The sequence below is a fragment of the Pungitius pungitius genome, chromosome 3 (assembly GCF_949316345.1).
Source record: "Pungitius pungitius chromosome 3, fPunPun2.1, whole genome shotgun sequence".
Classification (NCBI taxonomy): Eukaryota; Metazoa; Chordata; class Actinopteri; order Perciformes; family Gasterosteidae; genus Pungitius; species Pungitius pungitius.
The window spans coordinates 19,571,907-19,582,923 of record NC_084902.1 but is presented as its reverse complement, the minus strand read 5'-3'; the positions used below and the strand labels follow the sequence as shown (position 1 = coordinate 19,582,923).

General features: G+C 42.1%; 1 long non-coding RNA gene across 1 annotated transcript; it reads right to left on the bottom strand.

Annotated features, from left to right (window-relative positions):
* Positions 1 to 5,871: 5,871 nt before the first annotated feature.
* Positions 5,872 to 7,777, bottom strand: LOC134126949 (uncharacterized). Its single transcript, XR_009955890.1, has 3 exons — positions 7,433 to 7,777; positions 6,673 to 6,755; positions 5,872 to 6,522 (listed from the first exon to the last, which is right to left on the bottom strand). It is a non-coding gene; the product is annotated as an uncharacterized LOC134126949 (long non-coding RNA).
* Positions 7,778 to 11,017: the final 3,240 nt, after the last annotated feature.

Sequence of the window (11,017 nt, the reverse complement as noted above, 5' to 3'; positions counted from 1 at the left end):
AGATCAGAAGACACGCGTTTAAAAAGAGGAGGAAAAAAAAAAAAAAATTGACTTCGCCGGGACACGATCTCACGACCATTGCATCGGGGGGCCAACACCTTAGTGACTGAGCTATTCTTCCAGATGGCTTTGAGAATTCGAAAACTCACTCAAATAGGATTGGTCACTCTCCGCCAAAAATACAGGGAATATTCACACTAAAAAAATTGTAACTGCCTTCCTGTTTGTTTTAGAGAAAATTCCTCAGAGACTTTTTTAAGTCTCCCTTTAATACATTTGGTAAAAAATCAGCGGACTTGTCGGTCAAACAGGGTGCGGGCGGGGCTTCGTCAAAATCTTCCAGGGGGCGCAATGGAGGCAATTTTTCGTTTTTGATCCAAACCTGCACATCAGGTCTGTAAAGGTCATCACGTAGGATACTCACAGAGGTTTTCAAGAGTTTTGGAGTGTGCCGAGGCTCAGAAGATGTGCTTGAACTTTCATGCAAAGATGACGTCGTCACAGCAACAAAGTTGGTCCAAAACTCCCAATTCTCACTGTGAGCCATCGTCACCGTCTTACGTCTTATATTCCCAGATTTGAAGTTGATCACATTAAAGGGCTAGGAAATGGACATGTAAATGTAGAAACTTTGCATTGACCTAAGCCAATAGGTGGCGCTATACTTTTTCGAAAATCACTGCATGGCATTACTTAAAGGCCTAGACAAGCATCATGAATATACATTTCTAGCCAGAAATATCAATGTTCCTTGGAGTTATACCATTTTCCGTTCTGGAAAAAAATCTTCCAAAATTGTCCAAACTGCACGCACGCTCACGCCCAGGTAGTTTTATGAAAACTCTTGATTTTAATAACTTTTGACCCCAAGGGTGTCAGGAACCAGTTGCCAGATTTTGAAATGGATCGGATTTAAACTCTCGGAGGAGTTCGTTCGTTTGTAAATGCAAAAATTGAAGGAAATGGCCAAAAATACACAGAATCACCACAGCGCCCCCTAATGTTCAAATATTCTGGGAAAAATTGGGGATGTTCTAGGACTCATTGTGAACATGTCCTCAAAATTTGGTGAAAATGGGGGTTGGAAAAAAAAAAAGTTATAGGCCTTTGAACTTTCAGGACACAAACCTACAAACTTCATTGGTCCATAACTTTATTGAAAAATGAGATATCAACATTCTTTTAATAACTTTTGATCGCGTCGAGCCAACGATCATTTTGCCGAAGATTTCGTAAGAATCGGACCAAGCGTCTGGGAGGAGTTCGCAAAAACGTGTTTTTCACAAAATTCAAAATGGCGGCCATAAAACGGTAGGCGCATTTGCATACCATAATTTTTTTTGTGTACAGCACATCCAAGAGAACCTGTGTGAAAAGGTTCCAAGTCGATCGGTGAAAGTAAAAAAAATAATTAACATTGCGGCCACTTTGGGGGGCGCTAGAGAGTTCTTTTTCTTCTCCTCTAATTGCGGGACCCGAATCATACGTCAATTTTGCGCACTTCTGATGCGCGTGCAAAAATTCAAGAGTTTTTGAACATGATGAAGTCCCCAAAAGTGCGTTCGAAGTGGCGAAATAATAACGTAGAAGAAAAAAAATAATTAAAGCTGCAAGCAGCGATGAACGGGCCTTCGCCTATTCTCGCACGTCGGGGTGGGGCGGCGGTCGGCCGGGCTCGCGGGTCAAAAAAGACTAAAGAGACTAAACAAATCATTCTCGGGGCTGCCATTCAAACCCGAATCTGCGGCCTCGCGAACGGAATCCACCGACGCCGGGCTGTTGCCCCGCTGCAAAAGACCTGCAGAGTAATCATTACGGGTCTCGGGCACGATGACCACGATAACAAAAAGATGCATTCCTGTAAAATAAAGGTAGAGTCTGAAGCGCAAGAATCACAGCAAACGCTCGTCTCGTTCTCCAGTTTGCGTCCGTATAATTGATTCAACACACGTACAGTTTACATCCAGTGCATTTTTCTTGTCCTGTATATCTTATAGACGCAGTCTCAATCAAGGTTAATTCACACCTTGGTTTAGTCGAGGTAGAAGGACGACAGCTAACCCCACCTCTTTTGCTCCATCAAGATATGTTAACTTTTTAACCAAACCCGCTGGATGACGAAGTGGCTGTCTTCCTGAAGAGAGCTTTGCTGAATGAAATAATTAATAATACATTGACTAAGATACACTCTTCCTCCAGGGCTTAATATATCGGTAAGTTCAGTTTGAATCAGTTAAGCCGTGTAGAAACTTTGCATTGACCCAAGTCATTAAAATTAAAAAAGTTCCAAGCCATCCAGGCCTATATGTCGTCAAGACAATTGAGTAGTTGTCCAACAGAGTTATCCTTTTTTGTTTTAAGATAAAAACCATAGCTGTTATTACTGCCTAATATAGTTCCAATTGACCAACTACATGAGACATTTCCACACCATATTGACCGTGCAATCTCTTCTTCAAACTCCGTTTGAAAGAAGACCACTGGCTGAAAAACAAAAAATAAAAGAAATGGGACCGGACCAGCCACAAATTAACATCAGACAGCAGGTGAAAGACAAGGAAGCGTCGTACACTAGAGGCTTTTCGCGGACATGGTACACTAGGAAGCCGTGGCTAACCGGCTGTGGAGTAACTAACTCGCTGTTTTGCTTCCCTTGTTTGCTTTTTAAAACCGCAGCGACCGATCGAGTCTGGTGTGAAAACGGTGTTCAGGACATGAAACATTTCATCTCATCTGCTCCTCCAAGCACTCAGCATCTTATCTGCTCCTCCAAGCACTCAGCATCTCCTCTGCTCCTCCAGGCACTCAGCATCTCCTCTGCTCCTCCAGAGATGCTGTTGTGTCCCTGGAGGAGCAGAGGAGATGCTGTTGTGTCTCTGGAGGAGCAGAGGAGATGCTGTTGTGTCCCTGGAGGTGCAGAGGAGATGCTGTTGTGTCCCTGGAGGAGCAGAGGAGATGCTGTTGTGTCTCTGGAGGAGTTTTATGTTTTTTTTGTGTGTCTGTCTTAGAGGTGGTTTGCTGTACGATTTATGTGAACACTGGAGACAATGTAAATAATTTTTATTGACTTGCTCACCATTACAATTGGTAATGCACAGTCTTCTTCATCTAGTGGTTACTCCATGTAATAACAGCGACTATTTGCCTCTTTGTGTATATTGAATATTGACGCAAATTACAGCAATTATAAGTTCACCTTGTATGACTTGGTTTCCTAATATGATGTGTATGACTTGGTATGACCTTGTCTTTGAAAGAACAATATTTGAAATCTACAAGGACATTCTAAATTCATAATAATTACATTAGATGCTATTTGTTTTTAAGTCGTTACTTTGGTGTTAATGTAATAAATAAACGGCAGAAATCTCCCTCAGCCCCCCCTACTTTTTCCATCACCAGCCGCCACTGCTTAACAGTAACCCGTAATATCACAAAACGTGTTTGCATCTCCACCCGTATGTTGCTTCCCAACGGAGCCACCAGCTCACTGTGATTACGCAATACAAAATGGCGGAGAGTGCGATCTTTGGGGACTATATTTTGCAGCATTGTTCAATAAACACAATTGAAGTCACATCAGGAGTCTAATTAATTAAGAAAGGGCGATGTACAAAGTGCAAAACATGAATAGCGGTTACTTTGAACAGAAATACATTACGTTAGAGCTGGCAAACGCCAGGTCACTCACGTCTCCCCCTCCAGCTCCACACATACGGCAGCTGTGCCCAGCAGCCGTATGTGGCTGAAACGAGTGTGACACAGCTGCTCTAAGTGTACAGTTATTTAAAAACCTCAGCAAGGAGAGTTACCTGAATCATTTTGTCCGTTAGATCAGCCGGACACGCGTTTAAAAAAAGAAGTAACAAAAAAAAAAGTATGATTTCGTCGGGACTCGATCTCACGACCATAGGATCGGGGGGCGGTCTCTTACCAGGAGAGCTAAACCCTCTGATGGCTTTGAAAATTCGAAAACTCACTGAAATAGGATTGGTCACTCTCCGCCAAAAATTCAGGTAATATTCACACTAAAAAAATTATAACTGCCTTCCTGTTTGTTTTAGAGAAAATTCCTCAGAGACTTTTTTAAGTCTCCCTTTAATACATTTGGTAAAAAATCAGCGGACTTGTCGGTCAAACAGGGTGCGGGCGGGGCTTCGTCAAAATCTTCCAGGGGGCGCAATGGAGGCAATTTTTCACTTTTGATCCAAAACTGCACATCAGGTCTGTAAAGGTCATCACGTAGGATACTCACAGAGGTTTTCAAGAGTTTTGGAGTGTGCCGAGGCTCAGAAGATGTGCTTGAACTTTCATGCGAATATGGCGACGTCACAGCCACAAAGTTGGTCCAAAACTCCCAATTCTCACTGTGAGCCATCGTCACAGTCTTACGTCTTATATTCCCAGATTTGAAGTTGATCAGATTAAAGGGCTGGGAAATGGACATGTAAATGTACAAACTTTGCATTGACCTAAGCCAATAGGTGGCGCTATACTTTTTCGAAAATCACTGCATGGCATTACTTAAAGGCCTACACAAGCATCATGAATATACATTTATAGCCAGAAATATCAATGTTCCTTGGAGTTATACCATTTTACATTTTGGAAAAAAATCGTCCAAAATTGTCCAAACTGCACGCAAGCTCACGCCCAGGTGGTTTTATGAAAACTCTTGATTTTAATAACTTTTGACCCCAAGGCTGTCAGGAACCAGTTGCCAAATTTTGAAATGGATCGGATTTAAACTCTCGGAGGAGTTCGTTCGTTTGTAAATGCAAAAATTGAAGGAAATGGCCAAAAATACACAGAATCACCACAGCGCCCCCTAATGTTCAAATATTCTGGGAAAATTTGGGGATGTTCTAGGACTCATTGTGAACATGTCCTCAAAATTTGGTGAAAATGACGGTTAGAAAAAAAAAAAGTTATAGGCCTTTGAACTTTCAGGACACAAACCTACAAACTTCATTGGTCCATAACTTTATTGAAAAATGAGATATCAACATTCTTTCAATAACTTTTGATCGCATCGAGCCAACGATCATTTTGCCGAAGATTTCGTAAGAATCGGACCAAGCGTCTGGGAGGAGTTCGCAAAAACGTGTTTTTCACAAAATTCAAAATGGCGGCCATAAAACGGTAGGCGCATTTGCATACCATAATTTTTTTTGTGTACAGCACATCCAAGAGAACCTGTGTGAAAAGGTTCCAAGTCGATCGGTAAAAGTAAAAAAAAAAATTAACATTGCGGCCACTTTGGGGGGCGCTAGAGAGTTCTTTTTTCTCTCCTCTAATTGCGGGACCCGAATCATACGTCAATTTTGCGCACTTCTGATGCGCGTGCAAAAATTCAAGAGTTTTTGAACATGATGAAGTCCCCGAAAGTGCGTTCGAAGTGGCGAAATAATAATAATAATAATAATAATAATAATTCTTGCAATTTCAATAGGGCTTTCGCCCGACTTTCAGTCGGCTCAGGCCCTAATTAAAGCTGCAAGCAGCGATGAACGGGCCTTCGCCTATTCTCGCACGTCGGGGTGGGGCGGCGGTCGGCCGGGCTCGCGGGTCAAAAAAGACTAAAGAGACTAAACAAATCACTCTCGGGGCTGCCATTCAAACCTGAATCTGCGGCCTCGCGAACGGAATCCACCGACGCCGGGCTGTTGCCCCGCTGCAAAAGACCTGCGGAGTAATTGTTACGGGTCTCGGGCACGATGACCACAATAAGTATCACAGCAACACTTGTCTCGTTCTCCAGTTTGCGTCTGTATAATTGATTCAACACATATACACATCCAGTGCATTTTTCTTGTTCTGTATATCTTAGATATCATAAATGCAGTCTCATTTAAGGTTAATTCACAGAAATATCCACCTGTAATTACCTTAGCTGTTATTACGGCCTACTATAGTTCCCATTGACCAACTACATAAGGGATATTTCCACACCATGTTGACTATGATAAACGTATACAACTCTTATTCACATATGGACATTGCACTTTAGAATGTATATTCATTAACTCAGCATGTACCAAACCATATTGTCATGTAAAAAAACCAAAACATGACCAAACATGACTAAATAAATCACTGCCCTTGCATACTGAACAAATATTGCATTCTGGATTCATTTTAAGTCACATGAGGAGTCTTGTGCATGCCAAGAATCAAACCCTGGTTTACTGCGCCAGGGGCCAACGCTCTGCAGATGACCTATATGGTCCAATACAATTTCACAATCGAAACGTCACTCAAATAGGATTGGTGCCTCTCTTGCAAAAATACAGCGAATTTTAATACTTAAATGAGAGCTAAAGGAGAAAATAAACGCAGTAGGTCACATAAGTTCTGTCGGATGTTCAAGTTGCCCAGAAGGATGAGCGGCGAGCTGTCATCTGGAAGTTGTAACTCTTCCATTCGTTGTAGAAGTAAATAACTTCTTCTCTGGAAGGATCATTTTCCGCTGTGGTCCAGTCGACTTGGGTCTTTGCCACGATTGCCCGCGGTGAAGCCCACCTGTGCCGTGTGGTGGAAGAAAAAAAGAAGGCCAAATTATTACATCCATCGAGAGTCACACGATATGGAATGCTGTTGTACGAATGCGGGAAGAAGTCTTTTACAATTATGCAGACAGAACAAAATATACATAAAGAAATGCTTTCCCACCTCGCTGGAGTTGAAAGCCACGTGTCCCATGTGCCATTCCCAGTGATGTCCTCAGACTGGTGGCATGACTTTGCACGGGCCATCTGAAAATATTTGAGCACCAACGTGTATTATCAGAATACGATTATGGCTGTCAACAGATTATAGACAATTGACTAGTTAATCACACGTTTTGAAAACATTTATCTTGATTACAATATTTTTTTCTCTTATATTAACTGTTTACAGTTTAGTAATTTGTGGTTTCAACTCCATAATGAGCTTGACGTGTGTATATTATTTCTTTGGAATGAGGGGCATATTAATCATATCATTTAATGTTAGATTCATGCTCATTGTGAAGGCAATAAATATATAACATATTGAAAAGCATTGAAGACGCACAATACATTACGTGTCATTTAGCTGCGCCCGGCTGCACGCTGCGGGCAGATTATAGACAATGAAGTTAAACAACAAAGTAGTTAAGTTAGCTGCTGCGAGCACGGTTCTACTCAAAGTGTGTAAATAAAGTGATTCAATCGGGCCAAGTTATTTAGGGCACACGGAAACGTAAACAAAGTGGCGCTGATAGAGTGAAGAGGGGTCTTTTATCCCCGTGAAGCTACCGTAGTTAGCTTAGCTAAAAGACGTATGCTGGTTTTTTATTGTTCAGTGCTAAATAAAAACCCTCTTGAATGTAGAACACAACTCACGTCTGGCCTCATACCATGACAGGCACATTAATGTTGACAATTAACTTCGTTAGCCTTGTGTTCACCTTTCCTGCCGGTCCGTCTCTGACCGTAGTCGGAGTTTGCAGGGGGAGGCGTTGCTGTCTGCTCCAGGGCCAAAGTACTGTCGGCTAAGTAAACTTTGGGGTTAATTCCCTTCGTCCCGGGGTTGGTGAATAAAAGTCCGCTTTACTTTCTTTGAGGATTTATTAATCTAACACTGAGTAACAAAGTTACAGTACAGACAATTCTCCGGCCGCTACATCCACTCCGTCATCACAACAACAACACAACTTCCTCATGCGCTCTCCCCCTCCGTAGCCCGTGCGTGTAGCTCTTAAAGGGGCCGCACCATTTTCTCTAGTAACATCACCATGACGTATGTTGCAGAATACGTCTATTTAAATCCAGATGTAAATATATTGAACTGTCCGTGTTATTTGTCCAGGTTAGATGTGTCGTAACTCGCAACCAGCTGCCCGGTCCGCCAGCTGAGTGCCTCAGTCTGCTGTTTCATTCTGTTCATGTGCCACGGAGCAGCTTCTGTCCTTAAACTGAAACGATTTTCACAAACCTGCTCTTAAGTGTAGTTGTTTAAGTCAAACACATCAGCAAGGAGCGTAAACTGAATCATTTTGTTCGTTAGATCAGACGACACGCGTTTAAAAAGAGGAGGAAAAAAAAATAATTTCGTCGGGAGTCGATCCCACGACCATAGCATCGGGGGGCCAACACCTTACTCACTGAGCTATTCTTTCAGATGGATTTGAGAATTCGAAAACTCACTGAAATAGGATTGGTCACTCTCCGCCAAAAATACAGGAAATATTCACACTAAAAAAATTATAACTGCCTTCCTGTTTGTTTTAGAGAAAATTCCTCAGAGACTTTTTTAAGTCTCCCTTTAATACATTTGGTAAAAAATCAGCGGACTTGTCGGTCAAACAGGATGCGGGCGGGGCTTCGTCAAAATCTTCCAGGGGGCGCAATGGAGGCAATTTTTCAATTTTGATCCAAAACTGCACATCAGGTCTGTAAAGGTCATCACGTAGGATACTCACAGAGGTTTTCAAGAGTTTTGGAGTCTGCCGAGGCGCAGAAGATGTGCTTGAACTTTCATGCGAATATGTCGTCGCCACAGCAACAAAGTTGGTCCAAAACTCCCAATTCTCACTGTGAGCCATCGTCACAGTCTTACGTCTTATATTCCCAGATTTGAAGTTGATCAGATTAAAGGGCTAGGAAATGGACATGTAAATGTACAAACTTTGCATTGACCTAAGCCAATAGGTGGCGCTATACTTTTTCGAAAATCACTGCATGGCATTACTTAAAGGCCTACACAAGCATCATGAATATACATTTATAGCCAGAAATATCAATGTTCCTTGGAGTTATACCATTTTACATTTTGGAAAAAAATCTTCGAAAATTGTCCAAACTGCACGCACGCTCACGCCCAGGTAGTTTTATGAAAACTCTTGATTTTAATAACTTTTGACCCCAAGGGTGTCAGGAACCAGTTGCCAGATTTTGAAATGGATCGGATTTAAACTCTCGGAGGAGTTCGTTCGTTTGTAAATGCAAAAATTGAAGGAAATGGCCAAAAATACACAGAATCACCACAGCGCCCCCTAATGTTCAAATATTCTGGGAAAATTTGGGGATGTTCTAGGACTCATTGTGAACATGTCCTCAAAATTTGGTGAAAATGACGGTTAGAAAAAAAAAAAGTTATAGGCCTTTGAACTTTCAGGACACAAACCTACAAACTTCATTGGTCCATAACTTTATTGAAAAATGAGATATCAACATTCTTTCAATAACTTTTGATCGCATCGAGCCAACGATCATTTTGCCGAAGATTCCGTAAGAATCGGACCAAGCGTCTGGGAGGAGTTCGCAAAAACGTGTTTTTCACAAAATTCAAAATGGCGGCCATAAAACGGTAGGCGCATTTGCATACCATAATTTTTTTTGTGTACAGCACATCCAAGAGAACCTGTGTGAAAAGGTTCCAAGTCGATCGGTAAAAGTAAAAAAAAAAATTAACATTGCGGCCACTTTGGGGGGCGCTAGAGAGTTCTTTTTTCTCTCCTCTAATTGCGGGACCCAAATCATACGTCAATTTTGCGCACTTCTGATGCGCGTGCAAAAATTCAAGAGTTTTTGAACATGATAAAGTCCCCAAAAGTGCGTTCGAAGTGGCGAAATAATAACGAAGAAAAATAATAATTCTTGCAATTTCAATAGGGCTTTCGCCCGACTTGCAGTCGGCTCAGGCCCTAATTAAAGCTGCAAGCAGCGATGAACGGGCCTTCGCCCCCTTGCACGTCGGGGGGGGGCGGCGGTCGGCCGGGCGCGCGGGTCAAAAAGAGACTAAGGAGACAAAATAAATCACTCTCGGGGCTGGCATTCAAACCTGACTCTGTGGTCTCATGAACGGAATCCACCAAGACAAGGCTATTGCCGAGCTGCAAAAGGCCTGCAAAAAGTTGACAAGTCACATCAGGAGTCTTAATAAATAGGTTGAGGCGATGTACAAAGTGCAAAACCGAAATAGAGGTGAAAAAAAAAGATCTTCCGCACCTGGAATCGAACCCGCATCTCCAGAGCCAGGGGCCGAGTGCTCTGCAGATGAGCTATCTGCTCTGATACAATTTTGTACTTCGAAACGTTCCTCAAATAGGATTGGTGACTCTCCTTCAAATCTACAGGGAATATTCACACTAATAGAGTTATAACTGACTTCCTGTTTGTTTTAGAGCATAGTCCTCAGAGACTCTTTTAAGTCTCTCTGTAATACATTTTCTCAAAAACCACCGTACTTGTAAGTCAAACAGAGTGCCGGACGCCGCTTCGTCGAAAACTTCCAGGGGGCGCAATGGAGGCAATTATTAACTTTTGAACCAAAACTCCACATCAAGTCTGTAAAGACCTTCACTAAGGACACTCACAGAGGTTTTCAAGAGTTTTGAAATTTTCCAAGGCTCAGAAGATGTGCGTGAACTTTCATGCGAGGATGGTGTCGTCACGGCAACAAAGTTTGTCCAAAACTCCCAATATTCACGGTGACCTATCATCACAGTACTAAGGTTTATATTCCCAGATTTGAGGGGGATCAGATTAAAGGGCTAGGAAATGGACATCTGACTGTAGAAATTTTGCATTGACCTAGGCCAATAGGTGGCGCTATAGATTTTTCAAAATCCTTTCATGGCAATACTTATAGGCCTACACAAGCATCATGAATCAAAATTTCTAGCCAGAAATATCAATTTTCCTTGGAGTTATACCATTTTACATATTTGAGGAAAATCGTCAAAAATCGTCCAAACTGCACGCAAGCTCACGCCCAGGTAGTTTTATGAAAACTCTTGATTTTAATAACTTTTGACCCCAAGGGGGTCAGGATCAACTGGCCCGATTTTGAAATCGATCGGATTTAAACTCTCGGAGGAGTTCGTTCGTTTGTAAAACCAAAATACGGTGGAAATTGCGAAAAAAAGGCCAAAATACAGTAAATCACCATAGCGCCCCCTAATGTTCGATTTTTTTTTAATTCTCAGGGCAAGTTCTAGGACCCAATGTGAACATGTCCTAAAGATTTGGTGGCGACAGGCCTTTTACTT